Genomic DNA, 22414 nt, shown 5'->3' with positions numbered 1-22414 from the left:
CACCATATATGGGTAATGCTAGCCTATTCATGGTAATTTGTATGTGATTTATTAATATTATATGTTTATTAAAGACATTATGTTTATGCCTACAACCATGTCTGATTTACGTCACAAATTAACATACAGACACTTAATTGCACAGACAAACACTAAGATCCTGGTTCTAAGCTGATGTTATAGCATGTACCTCTTAAAATAAGTTAGTTATTTATTGACTCTCCTACCATCAACTTCTCTTCTGGCTTTAAAAGGTAATGACTTAGTTGTTTGGCATGCATTGTAGTTTAAATTTAGGACCCTTAGTACTTAGCATGAATTGAGCTTAGGCCTTATGTTAGAATTCTAACACTTAGCACAATTCACTGCTTGGGACTTAGGGCACTTTTCTGTCCTACACTACTTATGATTTTAACACTTATCCTGTAAATATTTTCATACTTAACTTATTCACTTGTAATATAAATACACTTTATAAAGACATCTTCCTTCCTTAATACTTAATATACTTATATAATTCCGATCGAATATCAAAACCAACCATTTATTCTTAGATTAAAGCAATATAATACTTTGCGTGGGTCTTTTGTTGAGCTTCCACCAGCTCAACCAAATTCGTATTATACTTGTGGGAATAGAGGGATAAGCATTCTAAATAGACGAACCGACGATGAGAATGTCTATGTGTATTGCAGTAAAAGTAGGTTTTAGTAGTACTCATAGAAGAGCGGTCTCCATACCAAAATTTGGACAAACGCCCCATTCGCACAATCAATCATGGAATATTAAAATTTAGAAACTAAATCAAAACTGTTACATCTTGGTTAAGACATTACATGTTATTCTTAGGGTCAGGTAAAATATTATTTAGTTACCAATATTGCCAATGTTACAAATTCTGTTACATTTCATGCAAGTAAATTTACAACTTGGACAATGCAACAGTTTTTGGGATATTTGAAATCATAAGAAAGCTGGTACTTCTACTATTTTTCCCCAGAAATTATCAGAATTGAATAACTGTAATAGTTGTATTTAGTAAGTAAAAAGATTATATTCCATGTACCTAACCAGAGCCCCAGAGCACTTCCCAAGTCAACAACAAGATTAAACACATCATAGGCATCAACATCTGTCTCAACTATTATGTCATCATGAATGTCTATCTCCATTCCTCCAACATCTACAAGATCTGATTCAACATTAAGTTCACTCAGTTTCAGGCCCATGGTCACACAAGGTTTCATGCAGGCAGAAAACAGGTTCACATTCTGACCTGTTGCTAAGAAGTATAGTTGGTATAGAGCTTCTGTCTTTAAGTTCTCATTCGTGATGTTGATTTCCTTATTCTCCTCACATACAAGGCTTGAGCGTTTGGGGAACCATGGTACAATACAGCCATACCACTCCAAAAGCTTATTCTCCATCACATTCTCAATGCATTCTCCATAGCTGCTTCCAGTCTTTTTGTAGTCTATGCATTTAGTTCCTTCATTGATACTGGAATCGTACAGTTTGATCTTAATTTCAAAATAGTAAAAGTCGTATATAGCACCAGTATTACCGACACTGCCTTTCCCATTTCCCACATTGATTATCATCAAGTTGTTCTGCAATGATGGGTCTACTATAAAAAACCTAAATTGTGAAAAAGTGAAACTGTAGACATACAGGTGAGTTGGGATGTATTCAACCAGCTTCATACAGAATCCATAGGCAGGGAAAAACATTGTTTCTGTTTTTATTTCTTTTTGGCCTTCATTGTCATATTCATTAATGTAGAAATTACTGTAGTTGTGTTTGTAAAGCTTGGTTTGCAGCTCTCCAAATGTCCAGTTTTTTGTCAATCCTTTCCATGAAAACGATTCATTAAAGCTGTTAAGCCTATTCAGCTCCCCAGAAGCAAAGTCAGTGTTGTAATCATATCCATGAGTTTTAGATTCAGTATAATTGTATTGTCCATCTTGACAAACATATATTACTGGTACTGGCAGGTCTAAATCACTGAGTGATATTGTAGATGTTTGTTGTACAATGGGCTTGCTCATGTATTTCCTAAATTTGATAACATACATTGACAGATTATAAAACTGCGTTTTCTTTTTAATTTTTTTAATATAATCAGAAGATCTTGCTTTCTGTTAAAAATACATCTAATTTATCAACTTAATTACATAAGTAAAAAAGTGTTACTATTAACAAAGGACTAGTTGCACGAAGTGCTTTTAAACTTGAATTTAGTGAACTGTATTTTTTCCCAGGGAGTAAGGGAGGGGACAATGGATTGAATATTCAATTTTTAGGAGTCTCAGACTTTGGGTACTGGCTTAAAGGGAATGTGCAAGAATTTAGCAGTTTCTGACTGAGTTTGGGGACTTGCGCATGAAATGCCGCTACTCGTTATGTATGTTTTGAATATTGCAGACGGGGAGAAGGGATAAAGGACGTGGGGGCAAGGGAAATAAACACTCATTGTGTTAGTTTGGAATGTAGCAGACGGGGAGAAGGGAGAAGGGAGGTGGAGGCAAGGGGCAAGGGAAATAAACAGAATAAAAAGGGGTAGCCATATTCTTGCTAGCAGCTGGCCGGGTCCAATAATCTTTTAATATAAAAATCACACCAAAAAAACTCAATATTTTTCATAAAAAACAAGTTGTGATTTCACTTTACATGACGCTATGGAAATCTATTATTCAATTAACAATCCCTTTATAATTTCCTACAAATTTATTGGATTAAACTGGATTTCATGCCCTTTCGTTGTTAACTCTTATATTGAATTAATTGCCCATTGTCCCCTCCCTTACTTCCTGATTTTTTCCTGTTCAAAATGGTTTAAACTACATTTATAGGGCATATATTTGAAAGAATTTCAATTTCCTATCATGTAGTTTTAAAAATAGCAAGACATGAAAATCGCATTTTGTGATATATGCTATTTATACAGCTAGCTTATTTTTACAAAAACAGCATGACGACAAATTTAGTGATGTCTAATTGTTTACCTATTATTCATTGTAATACAAAATTAGATATGTTTGATGGTATACTTGTAACTTATACTAGAAATCAGTTTTCTGAAATGCACTTCATGCAACTATCCCTTTAGTTGAAAGCACAAAATAAAACCAAAAAGATAGAAGTCGCTCCTGAAATCTATTAACTCTAGATGGGGAGTTGTTAAGAAATTTAGTTAACACTTGAATAAATTTGATGTATTTTTTTAAAGGGGACCAGAACTTATTTTTTCTTTATCATTTGCTTTTGTTTGTGTCAGAAAATAGAAAAAAGAAAGGTTATTGTCACACATTTTAATAAAATATAATGAAGTGAAACTTGTAGCTGGCTATAATAAGGATCCTCCATATCCATATCCCTGTTACCCCATCCCCTCCTCTCCTACTGGATCAACGAACTAACCAATAAATGATGTCCATGTTAGCAACCTAAATTGATGACAATTTTTCCTTCTGTCCTAATATCCACGTATATCTATATAAATTTTTCCCGCATATATTCATATTCAGAGAAAATTTCTCAGATTATTAAATTAATGGCCTACCTAACCGAATTTTCAAATTGAAATATGAAGATTCCAAATGCCACAAGTTGGACCAGTCTTCTTAAAATCCTCTGATTTGCCATGGTGTGATCAAAGGAATTTAAGCAATCATTATGAATGTTAATACTAAACTAAATTTGATTGGAAATGTAATTGTATCAGGGAACTGTAGGGATAAGACAATGGACACTGTGCATTTCAAATTATGATAAAAATAATCCTTTCTGTAGATTAAAATCATCGGTGGAAAATTTTTCACATCGGTAGGTTGTACCAACTAAATGATTTAACATATACTTCCAAATAATGAATGAGAGACTTTAGATACCGGAATAATTTACATTCCTATTATCCCTCCATCCCTGAATATTTTATATTTTGTGCATAGTTGGCTCAAAAGTAGTTTCTTAGCAACATAAGGGTTATGCTGATTTTGTTATTATGATAATACATAAAGCATTTTGGTTATTTTATACATATTAAAACATGGATGGGAGAACTTAATAAAAAAACATCAATTTGAAAGTCTAAACAAAATTGTAAATTGTTGTAAAAGCGCCTAAAAACAGGATGCAGTAAAAAGACATACTTTCATTTATAGGATTTGATTGTAGAGATGCAATGTTCATAATATTGTACCTTGTTGTTCTCAGAATCATTACTACAAAATCAGATGAATAGGACAACTGTATCATGCAAAATTTTGTTCTAAAAAAATATGGAGAATTCAATATGTACACATTTTATTATCTAAAATATGATGTGTCAAAACAATTTCCAACATTCTTTGCAACCCTAAATCCACCATTAAATTTACTATATAAAACGCACAACAACAAAAAATCAATGGGCCTAAATTTTCAATAAAAATTCATAAAAAGATAATTATTTTCCAATATAAATTATAAAAAATAGTTATTGGAACAGTAATTGATTAATTTCAATTCTAGGCCTGATGTAAAAAGGTCGTAAATATTTTTTTATACATTTCTTTTCTCTCCAATTCCATCAAAATAATAATAGTTATTTATTTCATCGTATTATAAACGGCTTTCCGCGGATATAGAATATTGTACATTTTTATATTCGTAGAAAGCTGGATATAATACGATGCATAGTTTTAGATAGACATAGTTTTTTCGTATGGATGAGAACTGGTTCCTATCCACCGGATTCGAATGAAAACGATGAAATTGGTTCTAAGCCAATATTAAAATGGGGGCTTACTAAACTGGTTTTAATATTATTAGTTTTTCCTTTTAGTATTTGCGGAAAATTGTCTATAATACGATGCGATATATATCTGTTACTGATTAGAAATTGATTTAATAAACAAACTTCAGGCAAAACTATACAATAATATAAACATTGAACCTTCTTCAATAAAATGAGAGTATAAAAATACTGAACAGGCAGACGTACCTATTAATAAGACTTATACACACCTACAAACACATAAGACTTGTATGAAAGCTTTGTAAGTTGATAAAATTTCTCCCATGGTTTGAAAAAAGGCAAAATTTTCTCAGGTCAAATTTAACACTACTGTTTCAATATAATAAGTTTATGCAAATTGAAAATTTATTAAAATTCAGGGGTGAATATTGCTTAAGAAGTTTTATGTGTGTTTGCTTTTAAGGCACATCTTCAAAGAGCGTTCTGGAGGACGGAACCCTCCAACTCCTTTTTAATTTTTTTTTATTATTACTTTAGACAATGTTAGGTTAGATTATATTGGATACTGAGTAGGATTAGGGCAGGTTTAGCCCCCCCCTCTCCACCCCTGGAGTAGATATAGGGTAAAAATACCCCACCTTTTTTTGTTTGGTCTAAGATGTTTTTTTTATGGAATATTAACCCCTTAAAACCCTTTCATACACTGCCTTTTTTAATGGTGTAAAATGAACTTATTAAAACGTTTTTACAGCCGAACCAAAAATCTTACAAAATTTCAGCAAAAAATATGTGTAAGGTTATAAGATTTTTTGTTTATATTTACAACTATCAATTACGAATTATCAAGTCATCATCTCTTTATTTGTAAAAAAAAACAACCCTAGCCCTATCCTATCCTTTTTACTAAAGCATATGAAAGTGCATATGTTGAATGTAAAGTAAGATCTCGTAAATGTTAAGACTATTCTGTTCATATATTTTTGTTGGGTGGGAGAGGGGGGATCTTTGTTCAGGTATAAGAATGGTTTTAGACTACAAATGGAAGGATGACACATATTCTATAAAAATCATGTTTAAAATATTCATTTGGGGGAAATATGCCGCCGTTAGAATGAACACTATTATATTTTGCAACATAATAATTTTTGGTGGAATCGTTGCAACACTTATATACCCCCTTTTTAAAAGCGAAGCTTTTCTATAATTAGGGTCGGTCCGTCCGTCCGTCCGTCCGTACGTCCGTCCGTCCGTACGTCCGTCCGAGATAGATAGCTTTTATTCGTTAATTTAGGCATGTTAGAATTGTCCTATCGATTTTAAACTTTGCATGATGATTCCTGTAGTAGTTGGGTACGATTTAGAAAGCGTAGCAACTCTATGATCATTACCAGAATGTCCGTACGTCCATTTTAAACATGTTGATTTTTCTACTTTTTTAACAACAAATTTTCAAGTGTTTTAATTATCCGTTTGATCTGATTTTTGGTATATTGATTCCTGGGACAACAAAGAACAATATTATAAGCGAAGCAACTCTATAATCAAGTCCAAAAATGTAAGTATGTCCATAAACATTATCCTGTTTTTAAGCAGTTTTTCAACAAATTTACCTACAATTTTGATTCGACATTTATACATTTATGTTCCGATTTTTTCAGCTCAGATACTATACAAGTGTTATTGTCCGTTTGTCCTACCGTTTCAGTGCTTCGCTTTTATGGATGTTGTCATCCTTGTTTGCATATGAATATGATATAATATTAATATTCCTTTAGCTCTTTTGTTTCAGTGACATTAAATGTGTGAATTCTACAGATCAAGTTACAGTAACTGACTGACCAGTAACTGGATTAGACAGGGATGCAGGGAGAGGTAATGATCATTCCTGGACCTATTTGGTTTACATTCAGTGGTGAGCTTCTTTGTTTGCGATTATGGTATAAAATGAAAGTTGCATAAATGATAAATTTATTTTATAATAAAACAATGGGAAGTAAATTTCGATATACATTTACACTGATGGTAAACAAAATTATACCCTGGTGTAGATTAAAATAATTGCTTGAAGCGTTTGGTCAATGGATAGTGGATACTGCTAGTTAAACCAGCCAAACATAATTGAATAAAAGTAACAAATTTCTTTAGGCAACAAACAAGAACACATTATTGTAAAAAAAATGGGACTAGTTTAATTACCAATCCAATGTCCCCTCCCTCCCTGCTGTCCTAGAGCTCCCCAAACAAGGTCCAAAATGCATGTGTGAATGTCACGTATGGCTTAAAACCGACCGTTTTAAGAAAAGCTCAGCTTCTGCATAATTAGTTGATGTTTCCTATTTAGTGACGTTAAAGCTTTTTAATTTGAGGGGGGTAAAATTGGGGTTTCAACGTTTAAGGGGGGAAAACACCCCTTTACCCCACCCTTAGACGTCTATATATATTTCTTCGTCCATAAACTTAAGAACCAAATCATTTATTTTATATCTTAAAAGGAAATATTAATTTTAAGTATTTTTCGGTCCAGCTACTCCCTGGGTCCAGCGGTTTACAAGATCATAGTTACAGACAGGCAGACATTATACCACTTTTATTTAAGAATAATTACATAATATTTATATTAAATATCTATTATTTTATATTAGTTTTCAGATTTTTTTAACACAAAAATATTTATTATCGCTGCGCTACTTTAACTTATGTACAAAATTGTCCCATTCTTTGTATTAAAATTTGGTCAAAACACATTATGAATAAATTAAATTATTTATGAGAGAAATTCTAGCTACTTTATTAACAAGGACAATTATGTAGACAAGTAGAAATAACGTGCTTAAATTATTAACTATATGTAAAATCTTGAACTAAAAGATATGGATAATGTAAATTTAAAAACAGGTTGTGTCAATAAATCACTCAGAACGAAATTTGAAACAAAAGGCTTATTGGTGCTTCCACTCAAACCTAATTTTGAACCATCAGCTCCCTCCCCCTTTCTTATTTTTAAGTTCAGCCAAAAAAGAATCTAATTTTATAGACAGTAACCTATCAAATTTAAAATAATTCCAAAATTAATCATCAAATTTAAATCCTTTAATGAAAGTTTTGATTGAAAAAGATTAATGGATTCAGAAATGTGAGGATTGATAAAAATAGATTTAGATTTTACAAACATTTTACATTGCATGGAGTTTATTTGGGGGGCAATTTGCATCTTTGCATTAGGGGGGGGGGGGATAAGGGCTATGTATGAATCATGGTATGAAGCAAATTATAGGGGGTAAAATCTAATATGTTTTTCAAAAAATGTAGGAAAAATATTCATTTTAAATTGTTAAACCTTAATTTTAAACCTATCATTAAAAAATCCTTTCAGCCAATAAATCAAATGTTTATTGAAATGGAAGAGTTAAAAAGATATTGATTTTATGTCAAATCTATTATAAAAAAGTTATGTCTTATTAATCTATGTACAAGTAATTAATAATAGTTATTCATCGCACCGCATTATAGACAGCTTTCCGCGAATAAGAAAACAAAAAATTATAAGAATTAAAACAGTTTTGTCTGCCTACTAGTTTAAAATAGAAATAAAAAGCTTGGGTGTTCCTAAAGCCTTACGTATCAAATTTCAAAATTTTAACTCGGAAAAACAAATTGAACAAATCTCTTGTATATTGATTTGTTGACGAAAAAGGTGAATTTAAAAAATGTAAATCCTATTGATTATATTAGAAACAAGAATGACAACATCCACAAGTAACGAAACTGAAAAAAAAACATGGATTTACAAATGGGCAAAATAAATTCTAGAGCAAATGTTCATTGATCCCCAAAAAGAGACGAACCAAAGAAAGAGAAAGAAGGATAGAAGATAAAAGAATGAGAAAAATCATGTAACCTTTATAAAATATTTCTCGTATTTATTTGAATCCGGTGGATAGGAACCGGTTCTCATCCATACGAAAAAACTATGTATAGCATCGTATTATATCCAGCTTTCTACGGATATAAAAATGTACAATCAAAAGATTAAATCCAGTTTTTTAGCCCGTGCCTTCGGCACCTCAGTGCTAAAAAACTGGTTTTAATCTTATATTTGTACATTCTATATCCGCGGAAAGCCGTTTATAATACGATGCGAGAAATATCTATTGTATGTCTTTATGTGTGACTGACGGACCTGCAGAATAAGTAAGTTAGTTATATACTAAATGCTCCTTTGGGGTATATTCACAAAAAAATAGCCATCTATCTTAATTCACAGCCGAAACAATCAATATTTCCCCATAACGTTACGGATAGACGGAAGGACAGACAAAGTTGATTATAGAGTAGAGTTGGATTTTTTGTCAGTTCCTTTTCCCCGTTGAAAAAAAAACTGTGTTTTATTTTGACTGATTTAGAAATGTAAATAATATATCTAATTAAAATCCTAGAATAATGTACAACATCGGTTGGGGGCGTGAAAACCAACCCAACAATGTAGAGACATATTTTTGAAAGAGTTTAGAGGTGTGGGGGGAAATGACATTGGACTGTAAATTAATACACTTGTACCCAATGTGTTATATAAACACTAGCGGCTACGCCCCTAGCCTCTAGGGGCTCTGCCCCAAGAGATGGTAAAAAAAGTATAAGGTGAAATTTGTAAAAAAAAAAAAATAATAAGAAGGACCAAGGAAATCTTCCACAAAGGAAATATTCCACAAAGGAATCTTCTACAAAGGACCAAGGATATTTCTTTAAAAAAAAAAAAAAAAAAAAAATGGGGGGATTTTTTTTGTTTTTGGGGGGGTTGGGGGTGTCCCACCCCCCAAGAAAATAGCTTAAAACCACCACAGGACCAATAGGTAGATACCCTGAAGAGTAGAATCCGATCGGTTCAGTGGTTACCGAGATCTTAAGGGACGGACGGACAGACAGACGGACAGACGGTCAGACGGACAGACATCGTTCTACTTTGTATTATAGATGGTATCTTATTCATTGATCTAAAACATTGGTTAATTTTGTTGAATTTTGATTGGTTGGTTTCAAACTATAAGTGACCAAACCTTTGGAAATAGCTCAAACCATCTTCTTAAAATAAGTAAATTACATGGTACCCAAAGATTTACAACCAATAATTACAATCTCTAGATAGGGTAATATTGTTTATTGTAGTTAGGGATGTAAACATCATTTTAACGCTTATTGTCTTATCCCTTAAGATCCATACAACAAAGAACATCAAAGTTTCACACGCCCAACTGAGCATAGTGCAACTTGGTGTGTCTATCCGTATGTGTATATTATTCATTTTAATCCTTAAATCAATGAGGATTAAAATGTAGAAAAAAGTAGTGTTGGTGTCTGTTTTACCTAATTTATAGAGTATTCCTGCGATTCAACACACAAAAAGATATTCAGCTATTTATTCCAGTAGAATCCAGGATAGCTAAATTAAAAACTTTTCTGATTTGTAAAACTAGAGGATTTGAATCACAACCCGAAACTTTATATTTTCTGGGTTCATAGTGATTTTTTGTGTTGGTCAACCCCTCCCCTCTACCCAACAAACCAAACTTTGGGATAAACTTTCTTGGGGGGGGGGGGGGATTACTATTTCTTTTAAGACAAGCCAAAAGCCTAGTCAATTCGGGCAAATTTACGCCATCTTAATGAAATGGACGGACATACCTAAGGTATAAAATATCTGCGCTACTGAAATACTATTTTGACGAATTAGCAGTTTTTGAGAAACACAATTACATTACATTTTAAGCCCCCTGAAGCTCTTTGATACCATTGATACCATATGAATTTTAAATTAAAATCTAAATAAAATTGATTAGCTTAAAACCATCCTCAGACCCCAAAGACTTAGATTTAAAGTAAGATAGCTTTAAACCAACTAGGGACCTATAGTTGTTTCTGAGATCTTGACAAACAACATCAAAAACTTTTATCCTTATATAAAGTAATAGGATGTCTGTCTGTGAACCTTGAGATCTAGCTAACCGGTGGACCGATATGGTTTTCACTTACAGTAACGCTTCTTAATTTTTTTAAAAATAATACATATATGTTACCTTCATCCCTGGAATGAAAAGGAGTAAATTAATAAAATCCCTTCCTCCCTGCTCAAATACACATTTTATCGAAGGTCACTTTTCATGTTTCCAAAAAAGCCCCAGACATTTGGACTTAAATTACCAATTTGAAGCCATTTTTGGCACCGATGCATAGTATACTTAAAATAGATAATCACACTGCTAACTTTTTAAATCACCTTTTTAAAAGCAAAGCTGTTCTGTAATTAGGTTCGGTCCGTCTATACGTTCGTAACGGTTAGCTTTTTTAGTTAATTTAGACATGTTAGAATTGTCCTATCGATTTCAAACTTTGAATGATAATTCCCATAACAGTATGGTATGATTTGGGAAACAACGACTCTATTATTGTTCCCAGAAAGTCTGTACGTCCATTTAAAACATTATGACCTTTTACTTTTTTGACAACAACTTTTGTATGTTCCCATCCTTGTTTTATAGAAGCGCAGCAACTCTATTTATGTGACATGTTGGTCGTTATGTATTCTCTTGTGTCTACATTTGATAAGTAATTTGAACGGTGTATATCCCACCTATAAATACACAATCTATGATACAAAGTAGAACGATGTCTGTCTGTCTGTTTGTTTGTAGCAAAGGATCTCGCTAACCGCTTGGGTTCTCCCCCCAAAAAATGAAAAATCCGCCCCTCAAAATTTTTTTTCTTTATAAAACAAAACTTAAAATAGTGGGATAGACTAACCCCCCACCAAAAAAATCCCCCCCCCCCAATTTTTTTAAAATTTTTCTTTTAAATCTAAAATACGAAAAATTAGTTTGATCAAACCTCTTTGGACAAAGCCCCTAGAGGCTAGGGGCGAAGCCGCTAGTAATAATAGAAGGTGATAGAACAAATATAGGAAGGTACTTGATTTAGTTAATGTTTTAAGAAGTAAATGTTTAGCTGAAAAATACAGAATAAGTTTTAGATAATATTTATGAACTAGAGTTGGCTCGATATTTTTTTTCAACTTACTATATTAAAAATTTAAATTTTCTTTTTTATGATTAGCAATTAAATACTTATGGGTCTCATCGTTCTGGTCAATGAGAGTTTATTATGGATTATTGAAGCAGTATGAGTTTTCAACATTTATCCTTGGAAAATTTGAGCTCATTTATAGACATTTATTTCCTATATAGATCTGACATGGATCTTGAAGCAATAAAGCAGGCTGTTTTGTAAAAGTTAAAAATTGGAAGAATCTATTAAATAAAAGTTATCGCAAATATACTTAGTAAATAAATGAGCGATGCAACTTGTAGGACAGGTATGTAGCGATGAACATTGGACTTTAAATAAAACTGGTAACCAAAGTTTCATAAACATCTCCAATTTGCTGGCTTAAAAAACTTTGGGTACTTTATTTATTATATCTTGATTGTATTTTTACATACTTTTCTCTATTTCATCCTTGTTTCACATTACATTTTTTACAATTTTAAGATACTGAATTAATGATATGTGTAAAAGTTGAATTCTAATGCGAGAAAGTGATGTTAATAGTTAAAATTAACCCTTTTTGCCTGATAATTTATCGTCAATTTAGCTTGTTAATAAATTGGTAAGTTCTTTCATCCAGTAGAAGGGGAGGGATAGGGTAAAGGGGGTGGATAAAGTATCGTTAATTTAGCCAACTGCAAGTATCCCCTTATAAGAGTACTTTATACAATAGGATAGGAAAATCTAGTGCAACATCCAAGTAATAGATTATTGGATCAATTTTCCGTATTTTCATATTGAAATCTATTCGTAAAGTCAAAATAAATAAAATATAATATAATATAATTACTTTTCTTTAAAGGGTTAAGATATGTAAATTGTTTTAAAAAGTGTAGATTTTATTGACCAATTCTTACACACATTTCATTATTGGCGCCTTATATAAGATAGTGACTGCGCACCTAGCCTATCATATATACAAAAATTGTTGTCTTAAATAGACATGCGGACTTTCTGATATAAGAGTTGCTCTGCTCTATAAATTGTACCTATCAATAACAGGAATCATCAATCAAAGTTCGAAAAAATTCGAGAAAATTGGGTTAAAGATGGTAGATGAGTGTTAGCGTTACATAAGCCAGTTGCGAGTATCACTTTATTAGAGTACATGAAAATCTGGTGCAACATCCAAGTAATAACATATTGATTGTTACCAGGGGCTGCTATTCAGCAAATTAATTCCAATTGAAATTGCCGCGAAATTTAATATTTTGTTGGAGTAAAGTTGGAGTATAACTTGTTTTGTAATGTAACTGAAGAGGGGTGGGTAAAAAGGGGAAGGGGGTTGTGGGGAAGTTTTCCTTTAGAATTGTTTGTCAGAATCACATTCCCTTTTCTCTGGATTGTTACAAACGTGTGCGCTTTAATTACATATATCGGAAACTCATAATTCGAGAAAAAAAAACTATTGCTAGTTTATTGGATACTGATAAGTTTTCCCAATAATTGTCATCGATTTTTACAAAGCAAATCAAGCATCTATTGGCACTGTTTTAAGGGAAAGGAACATTTTAAAACCATCCTAGGACTTATGTGAATGTTACTTAAATCGAAGAACTTAATCAGTTCTGTGGTTACCGAGATCATGAATCATGGCGAACATACACAAACTATTTCCTTTGGTTAATTTTTAGTAATTTATCCCTTTCTTTGAATAATTTTTAAATGAAGTTGGCGTCCTGGGTTAAGTATATTTTCAAGAGTAAATAATTATAAACGATCTCAATATAAGCATCATAAAAGCGTATAATTGGTTTTAGGATATTTCTTGATATAAGGTATTTGACTGTTTTTTAAAGCTTACTTATTGACTGATATATAAGCTTATCAGGGGCCATAGACTGTATTTTATCTAATTTGGAAAAAAGCGATGTTCAACCTCTTCAAATAGTAATAACTCTTTGAAAATAAAATACCCTTGACTATTTTTGTTAAAGAACAAAATTTGTACACCTCGGGTTTATGAGTTACCACTAGAGACTAACCAAACATAACAATATAATATACAAAAATAACACCTCATGACTGCAGCCTTGTTCTAATCGATCACGACCCCCTGACGGCAGCCTCATATTGAGTCAGGGAATATTTGTATTGTATTGTACTTGGGCACATGAACAACATTAAAATACGGACATATGGAAACAACTTTTTATCTTTACAATATCCATAATTATTGATGGATAGGGACAAAAAATCCAAATTAAAGATTTTTTAATGTAATTTCATACTCAAGGAGGGACCTCCCCCCCCCTCCCCCCCCCCCCCCTACACACACATATTTGGGGAAAGCTGTGTTAGTAAAGTTGTTCCTGTGTTTTACTTTGGGTCGCACTATGTTGACAAAAAATCGTATTTTACATTTTGGAAAATACACTTTTAAACAATTGTTTAGTAATATACACAAGTTTTTGGAAATAAAGCCGAAAGAATTAACTCTTTACTATGAAAAATAAGAATTTTATGTGTAATTATACCAGAGGTATGGAATTAAGTTCCTTTTCATCATTGTAAACAACTATTTTTAAGGTCAACTAAACTACATTTCAAATCAGCGTGGACCCTTTACTTTTAAAGCTATTTTTAAGTATTATATATTTTTGGAATCAGTATGTAATAATTTATACGTTTAGCCTTTAAAAGAAGTCAAATCTCCATTTTTTGTTGTAATTGTAGATGGTTTTCTTAGCATACTTGATTTCTGTAAAATAGACAATTTTCTTCTAATGAAAATTTTACGTTTGGTTCCAGATCTCTTAAGCGCAAAAGAGCGCAAGCAAATCCTCTTACATGGTAATATTAGATGTATGTATAATATCAGAGAACTTTACCCTGTGTATGCGAATGTATGCGAAGTTTGTTTTTTTAGGCCCCAAAGATACTGGATCTATCAAAGAATAACAATTTTTTAAGATATAAAAGTAATTTATTTTTCTACCTATTTCCAACACATATTCAATTAAACTAAAAGTAAAGAAAAGTTTTATACAGATTATTCCTAAATGTCTAGGCTCTTATCTGAACCATTTTACCTTTTTTATTGGAGGGGGGGGGGGGGGGGGGGAACGCCCCACTTATATCCACATCTGAACCCATTAAAGCTAGAAGTTTAAAAAAATTTATGTGGTTTCCTAGTTCAAATATATATTCTTATTTAATTCGTTAGCATTATTTACTCCCTTCACACTTATATTAAGCAACCTTTTTCCAAAGGTGCTTAATAAAATACTTATTAAAAAAAGACAAGTAGAATTTGTATTGTTTAAGATAGAAAATGCTTCCTTTCAAGTAAATTGAAAATAAAATGAAAGTCTTACATATCAGAGATTTATAGGGATTAGACAATGGCCGAGAAATTAATGTACATTCCCAATGCTAATACACAGTATTGCCCCTTCTATAAATTACAATTAGTGATTGAAACGTTTGAACACTCAACTAATAAACCAACTCAAAATTCAATAAAAGTCCCACAAATTGTTATGCCTACAAATAAGAAAACGCTATTTTGTGAATTTGGGGACTATTATAATAAACAGCCCATTGTCCCCTCCCTCCCTACTTATACACACAGAAAATAAATAAGAAATAGGACTTTAGATTAGAAATCTCAAAATATAAATTTCGGCGGCGGCGATCGGCGGGAAAACGGCGGCAGATTTTCATATAATTTCAGTAGGTCATACATACTTGTTAGAAAAGCTTATGTTTAAAATTTGAAGTCTATATGTCAAAAATTGCAGTCTCAAGATTTGTTTAAAGATTTCTGAGGGATCAGGACCTGCAGGATCATACCTGGACCCTGAAATTGACTTAAACACTTAAATTTCATATTGGTATGTACTAGTATAGGATATTTTAGTATCTGGTAACTTAAAATGCTTAATTTAAGGCAAACAAAATATTTTTGCTCTTTACCTGTATGACCCTGGCAGGTTTGCTGGCATCCTGTGCCAGCCAGGACGGGGATATTTAAAATTTCGCCATTATATTGAAAGATATATGGATACTTATTGCTATTTATATAAAATTTCATCTAAATTTTTAAATATACACTCTCTATGATTTTTTGTCATTTTTTGGCTTTTCTGGAACACGGTGGGTCGGTTGGTTAGGTTATAATGGGTACAAGGTAACTAAGCAGGGTTAGGGCACTGCAAAGATAGGGCCCCCGCATGGTTCTTTATGCATGGTTATGCATAAAGAACCGCCCCCCTTACTTCCACCCTAACCTTATCTTTAATCTATTCAAAAAGAAGAGGGTTTTTTTTGCTGGCTAGACCCTTTGAGGGGAAGCACTGCCCAAGCGATGCAACAACAAATGGACGTACATACTCTAGCGAAGCTACTTTATAATGGAAGAATGAATTTATCCTTAAGAGCAGTTTCACTTTTTATATTATAATCTACCAAACGTTATAAAAAAAATCTTATTGTTTTTTTCTTTTAAATAATTTTGCCCTTTTTCACAAGACTAATTTATTTCTCATAATAAACGACCATGTTGGTTGAAACATAAATAACATCTTTCATAACTTCACATACGCTCTTTATAGATTTTAGGAAAAAGAAGTAAAAAAATCAACATAAGTTATTTTTTGATAACAACGTCCATATAAGCGAAGCTAAATAAATCAAAAGATTGTATAATTGATAAGCTTTTAAAATTGAACCCGACTGTTTCAGTAATCATCATGTAAATCACTTTTACAGATTTAATAAGAAGTCATGAAAAATGCAGGTTTCACGGTCGTCGTAAGTCAGCAAGATGCTTTTGGTACCTGCACTTCTGGTGCCAGGTATTTGTGCTATTAGAAAAGGTATAAAATGTAACTAAACGGAACTAATTTGATTTTTAAAATCTTAGGGGATAGGTGGGGGAGGGCGTCTCTCTTCCCCAGAAAATGATAAAAAATGAAATAACTTAGTTAGAATTGTATGGTTTTATTATTGTTAGATTTTCATTATCAAATGTAAAAAGTTTTAGTTTGAAAAGTATTATTTAGAAAGATTATTTTCACAGACATTGACTAAAATTCAGGATGTCTATCTGTTGTGTGTGGGGGGGGGGGAGGGGGTTGTATGTGTGGGTGTGTATGTGTGTATGAGTGTATCTGTCTTTAGCCAACAGCTGAACCGTTTTGGTTCTTCTTTACATTAAAACATCTTATAGGTTCAAGGAGTGTTTGATAAGAAATTGCATCACAAAAAATAACCCCCCCCCCCCCTCAAGAATTATTATTTTCTTTTTCTTTTTGTTACTAGATTGAAAACTGGAAGTACACCCATTCCCCCGGCCAAGTGTCAAAAGAGTCATCTAGGGGTGAAGCCGCTTGTAACAGTATTGTATTGTAAGATATTTTGTTCGCATTCTTTGTCCCCAGTCCCTAGTAAATATGAAAGAAAAGATTATTCCATCAAAGGAAAAGGATTATCAAATTCTTCAAACATTAAATTTTAAAATTATTTTCTCAGTCTACATTCAGACAATTTAATACTTTTTTAGTTTCTTTATAAAGAGGAAAACTTCTCAATAATTAGCTTCTATTTTAAAAATGCAGGGATCTTTAGGGATAAGACAATGAAGGAAAATTTTATATGCATCTCCAATGATGATATACAAAATTACTCCTTATGCAGTTTAAACTTATGGTACCCAAACACTTTGGGTACATGTGTAATTTACCTTTCAATGTTATTTCTCTTTCCCTACATATTATTGAATGCAGGTACCTTAAGTGATAAAACTATGTATGTCTGTGTGTACCGATGGATCTCGCTAACCACTGAACCGATATGGTTCTACTTAACAGCGTTGCTTCTCATTGGTCCTATTTTGGGGAAGGGTACCGCCACCTCTCCCAATAAAAATCAAAACAAAACTTTTAGTGGGGGAGGTCTAATTCCTCCCCCCCCCCCAAACCTTATCCTCAATAGCCTCTTGAGGCCTCTTGGGAAGTACCACTAGTTAAATCTAAAGCAACATCTTTTAGAATAGCAGCTACTTTTCAACTATAAAACTGAAAACTGAAAAACCTTCATATCATTTTTATTACAGCTTTTTTATATTTGTGATTTGTCAGTACATCTAAAGCATATAATTCCGATCGTTAATATAATAAAATTGTCTTGTCGATTTCAAATTGAAGCATTTTTATAAATCTAATTTTCTAAATAATATTTTTATCAATATTAAAAGCACTCTCTCTCTCTAAATTTGTTATTTTTGTATTTGCGAAATTTAGATTTGTCAAGAATAAAATATTTAGAAAATTTTTACTTCTAAAAAAGAGATATAAAATGTACTAAAATAGCAGCCAAGCTACTTATGTATATTGCCATCCTTGTTGGCTTTTCTAATATCAAAGCACAAGGCTTTTATTATTTCAATCTTTTCATATCTCTGACATTTACAAGGTTATAAACTCAGTTTACTTTCAACAAGGATTAAAACATACATTAAAGCGAGGCTCAAAAGAATCAGACAAACAAATCATTCTTGCATAAAAGTCACAGGATATCTCTACCATAGGATAACTCTAACCACTCTGGACCGATATCTTTTATTATCTATAGGTTTTAGGAATGTTTATATCTAATTTAGGAAAGGGTACCAACCCTTACAAGATAAATCGCCCCTAGAAAAATGACCTTCCTAAAGTTTTTCTTTTCTTTTTAAAACTAAAAATAAAATGGGGACGGTCGTTTACACCCCCCTCCACACCTTAAGCCTCCATAGAGGTCTCTTGGGGTGTAGCCGTTAGTTTTAGTCCTTTAGATAAGGTAAAATTGCTGAAAGATTGCTTAAAATAAAGTCGATAATTTTCGCAAATTTTAACTTTGATTTCTCGTGTAAAGTTTTAAATGCTTTGGACGATTCCTTCATGCCAAAAATAAGGTAAGCTATCTTTTATAAATGTTCCTAACTTATCCTAAATATATAAAAGCTATGCTATAAATAGCAAGGATGGGGTAATGTAAGTTTTGATTTTCCTTAATTTGGAAATTTTCCAATTGATAAAAATTTGTGATTCAACCGTTTTTCTTTTTTTTTTTTGGTTCTTCGAACAGCTTTAATTTATTGTTATTTAACGTATTCGTCCCAGGGAGTAAGGGAGGGGACAATGGATCAAATATTCAATTTTTAGGAGTCTTAGACTTTGGGGGCTGGCTTAAAGGGAACATGCAAGAATTTAGCAGTTTCTAACCAATCTTGGGGACCAATTATGAATGACGTCACGCAAAATCATGCATAATCTCGCGGCAATCTAGCGCGTCAACAAAAAGATAAACAATAACAAGCAGAAATATCTGGGTTTTCAACCTTAAAGGGTCACAACTATAAAATTGAATTAACTGCCCATTGTCCCCTCCCTTACTCCCTGTATTCGTCCTCATTTTAAAAACCTATCTGTTTTTACTTCTCTTGTAGCACTAGAGATATATTGCAATTGAATATGAAATATTCACCTTTTTAGACAGTAAATAATGATAGTATTTAATTAAAACAAATTACATTGTTTCTTTTCTTGTTTGTTAAACGACCTACAGAAAACTTTGAATTTTGACTGTCAAAAAAGTTTGCATAAGAATCTTTTTTTGCATTAAATATCCCTTTTCCATGAAGCGATGCTTTATTGCATAAAATTTGCCATTGTGTCCCCCTTTTGCAAAAAATGGTATAATAATCAAAGGGGGTGAGTAGAAAAAGAATAGTTAAAATCATGCTAAAATATTGTTTTTTTAATTTAGCACCTAAACGACTCCGAGATTTTGTTTTTTGCTAGGTTGTAGTAGATACCCTGAGATTAATCAACACCTCCCCTCCCCCTCTATATTTAAAAGCTACAAAAGACAAAATTTTGAATTGGGAGAATATAATTTTGTCGGCAATAGTCCTATCCTTTAAGTTCGACTTGTAAATAGCCCATGCAAAAATTAGCTTTAATGTAAAAACTCAGATTTTATAAAAGCTGAAAAGCCCATTTTTACAACTTAGAACACAATTCAGCCCTTGACAAATTTCATCAAAACATCAATTTATTACTAAAAAAACAAGCATGATTTTTCTAAATAGTAGTGAAGCTTTTGCAGATTTCCAAAAAACTTTGTTGAATCCCAGGGATAAGACAATGGAGGATTAATTGATGATAAACAAAATTAAGCCAACCAAATCTTAAGGTACCAAAATAATTTACTATCCAGTATCTCCTTACTCCCTAGCTAAACCTGAAACCTAATTGGTGACATACAATTTCGAATATTTATGTCAATGTTTTGACAAATTTGTCATAGCTTACATAATAAAATTGATAATTTAGCTTATTTAACTGATATTCCTATTGACATAATGGCCAATATAAGGTATTTAATCAAGCATAATACCATACAATAATGGATATGGAATATACGTTGATAAAATGACAGGGCAAAAATTGTCGTCAATTTAGGTTGTTGACATTAAACTCATCTATTGGCCAGTTTGTTTTTCCAGTAGAAGGGCTGGGGATAGGGTAAAGGGGGTAGATGGGCGGTATTGTTTTTCAGCCTGCTGTAAGACAAACAGACTAAGCAACTTGTATAGTAGCTTCACAGACTAACTAATTTTTACAACTTAACCCACTATATAACCCTTCACAAATTTCATCAAAATAAAATTTTATTGAAAGCACTACAAAAAAGGATTGTTGGTTGTTTCCCTCTTAGTATATAGTAGATCTTGGATCCCTCCCAATTATTTTGAAATATTTTTAATATAAGGAGTAATAGTATTTCGTCTGTATGTTATTTACTTCAGGTCTAGTTAGGTTAGGTTATGTTAGGCACTGGGAAGCCCCACTGGAGTTAGACTTAAAGCAAAAAAAACTCCTCTCCTAAATTTCAATTTATTTCAAAATAAAGGGAGGGTTGGGTGGTTCTGTGCTTGAAATGCACTTTGAAGGAAAGCACCAAAAAAATGATTGTTAAAAATGAGATAAAATTTGTTGTGACATCATTTTAACACAGCTTTGAAGAGCGCAGCTATTCTATGATTATGGTTTGTCGTTACGTTATATAAAAATAAATATAATTCTAATATTTTAAAAGAACAATCATAGCACATCATTTAACGTAAAAAAGTAGTAAAAAGATAAAATCTATGCTAATTTCATGAGTTTATTTTGGTATATTTGAGATTTACAGAATAAATGAAAGGCCATACTTTTCAGGGATCTAAAGTGATAAGACAAAGAAAAATTGAGTACAGTCCCTTTCGTGACAACGCCTCGTAAGGGGCGTTTCAATGTATTTTCACAGTAGCTTTTCCCCTATTTCTAGCCCCTATCAGGACTCTAACCCTGCGGTTCCAATTGACAAAACCTGCAGGGCAATCACTTAACCCAACTTAAAGACAATTAAACTTAATCTAACCTAACCTAAATTAAACTTTAAAATCTAATGTCAAAATACGACTAAATGTCCCTTAAGAGGCGTTGCCACGGGACTATACCCGAAAAATATTGTCTATGTACACTGTCAATTCCGATTAACAAAACTACCACTTTTTTAGAATAAAAATGGGTGAAAGATTTAATAAAAAAAATTTAAGTAGTTTCTGAACTGAAAAAAATGTTTAACTTATTAGCAGAAAATTAAAAGAGAAGGAAAATAAATATCTTTCATGAACCCATCCCTGCATCCCTTATAATAATGTGTAAAATAGTTAATTAGCGGTTAAATAATATTGATCCGAAATGATTTTAATCGTTTATCTGATTCTTATCTTAAACCTTTGTTAATTTTTGAATGTGTGGGGATACGAAAATACCTGGAATTAAATAAAACATGTAGGTTTACCTATTTACAAATCCTATAATATAAAGTAGTAAGCTTTTTTGTCTGTAGCAAAGAATCTTGCTAACCGCTAAGCCGATATGCTTCTACTTTACAGTAAGGCTTCTTATTGGTCCTGAGATGGTTTCAGGCTATTTTTCTGTCCTTTCATATTCCTTTAAATATAGAGCTCCTAGATGCTCGGGGCACAACCGCTAGTTAGTTTATAATTATCCCAAGAATATCTCTGTTTCAAAAGGTACCAAAGAATCTCAAGATTGGATCATTTTCGAGTTTTGAAACCTGGCCATAGAATATAATATGAATAGAACATGAAGTAATGTATTTTACCAGGAATAAGGTATAACCAACAAGCGAAATAAATCTAAAATAATATTTGGGGGGCAAATGGAGAGGTCGTCAATTTTACGATGTGTTGCCCCCCAACGACAGCTGAAAAACACGAATAGGTTTCGTGATTTTTCCCGAATTAATTTCGTTATTGGTAGAAGCTGGTATTTTACAGTATGGCTTCGAAACTGAATGATATTTTGTGTTTTAGAACCGGTGCTGAGCCATACCAGAAAAAACAAACAAACATGTAAAGCATCGCATAACCGCAAATTTTCCACGAATATTTAAAAAAAAATTAAATTAAACCCAGTGGCTGCTATTCAGACAATTAATTCCAATTGAAATTGCCGAGAAATTTAATATTTCGTTAGAGTAAAGTTGGAGTATAACTTGTTTTTTGTAACTGAAGAGGGG

The sequence above is a fragment of the Acartia tonsa genome, chromosome 11 (genome assembly GCF_053477335.1).
Source record: "Acartia tonsa isolate MP-2025a chromosome 11, ASM5347733v1, whole genome shotgun sequence".
Classification (NCBI taxonomy): Eukaryota; Metazoa; Arthropoda; class Copepoda; order Calanoida; family Acartiidae; genus Acartia; species Acartia tonsa.
Note: the sequence above shows the minus strand (reverse complement) of the source record.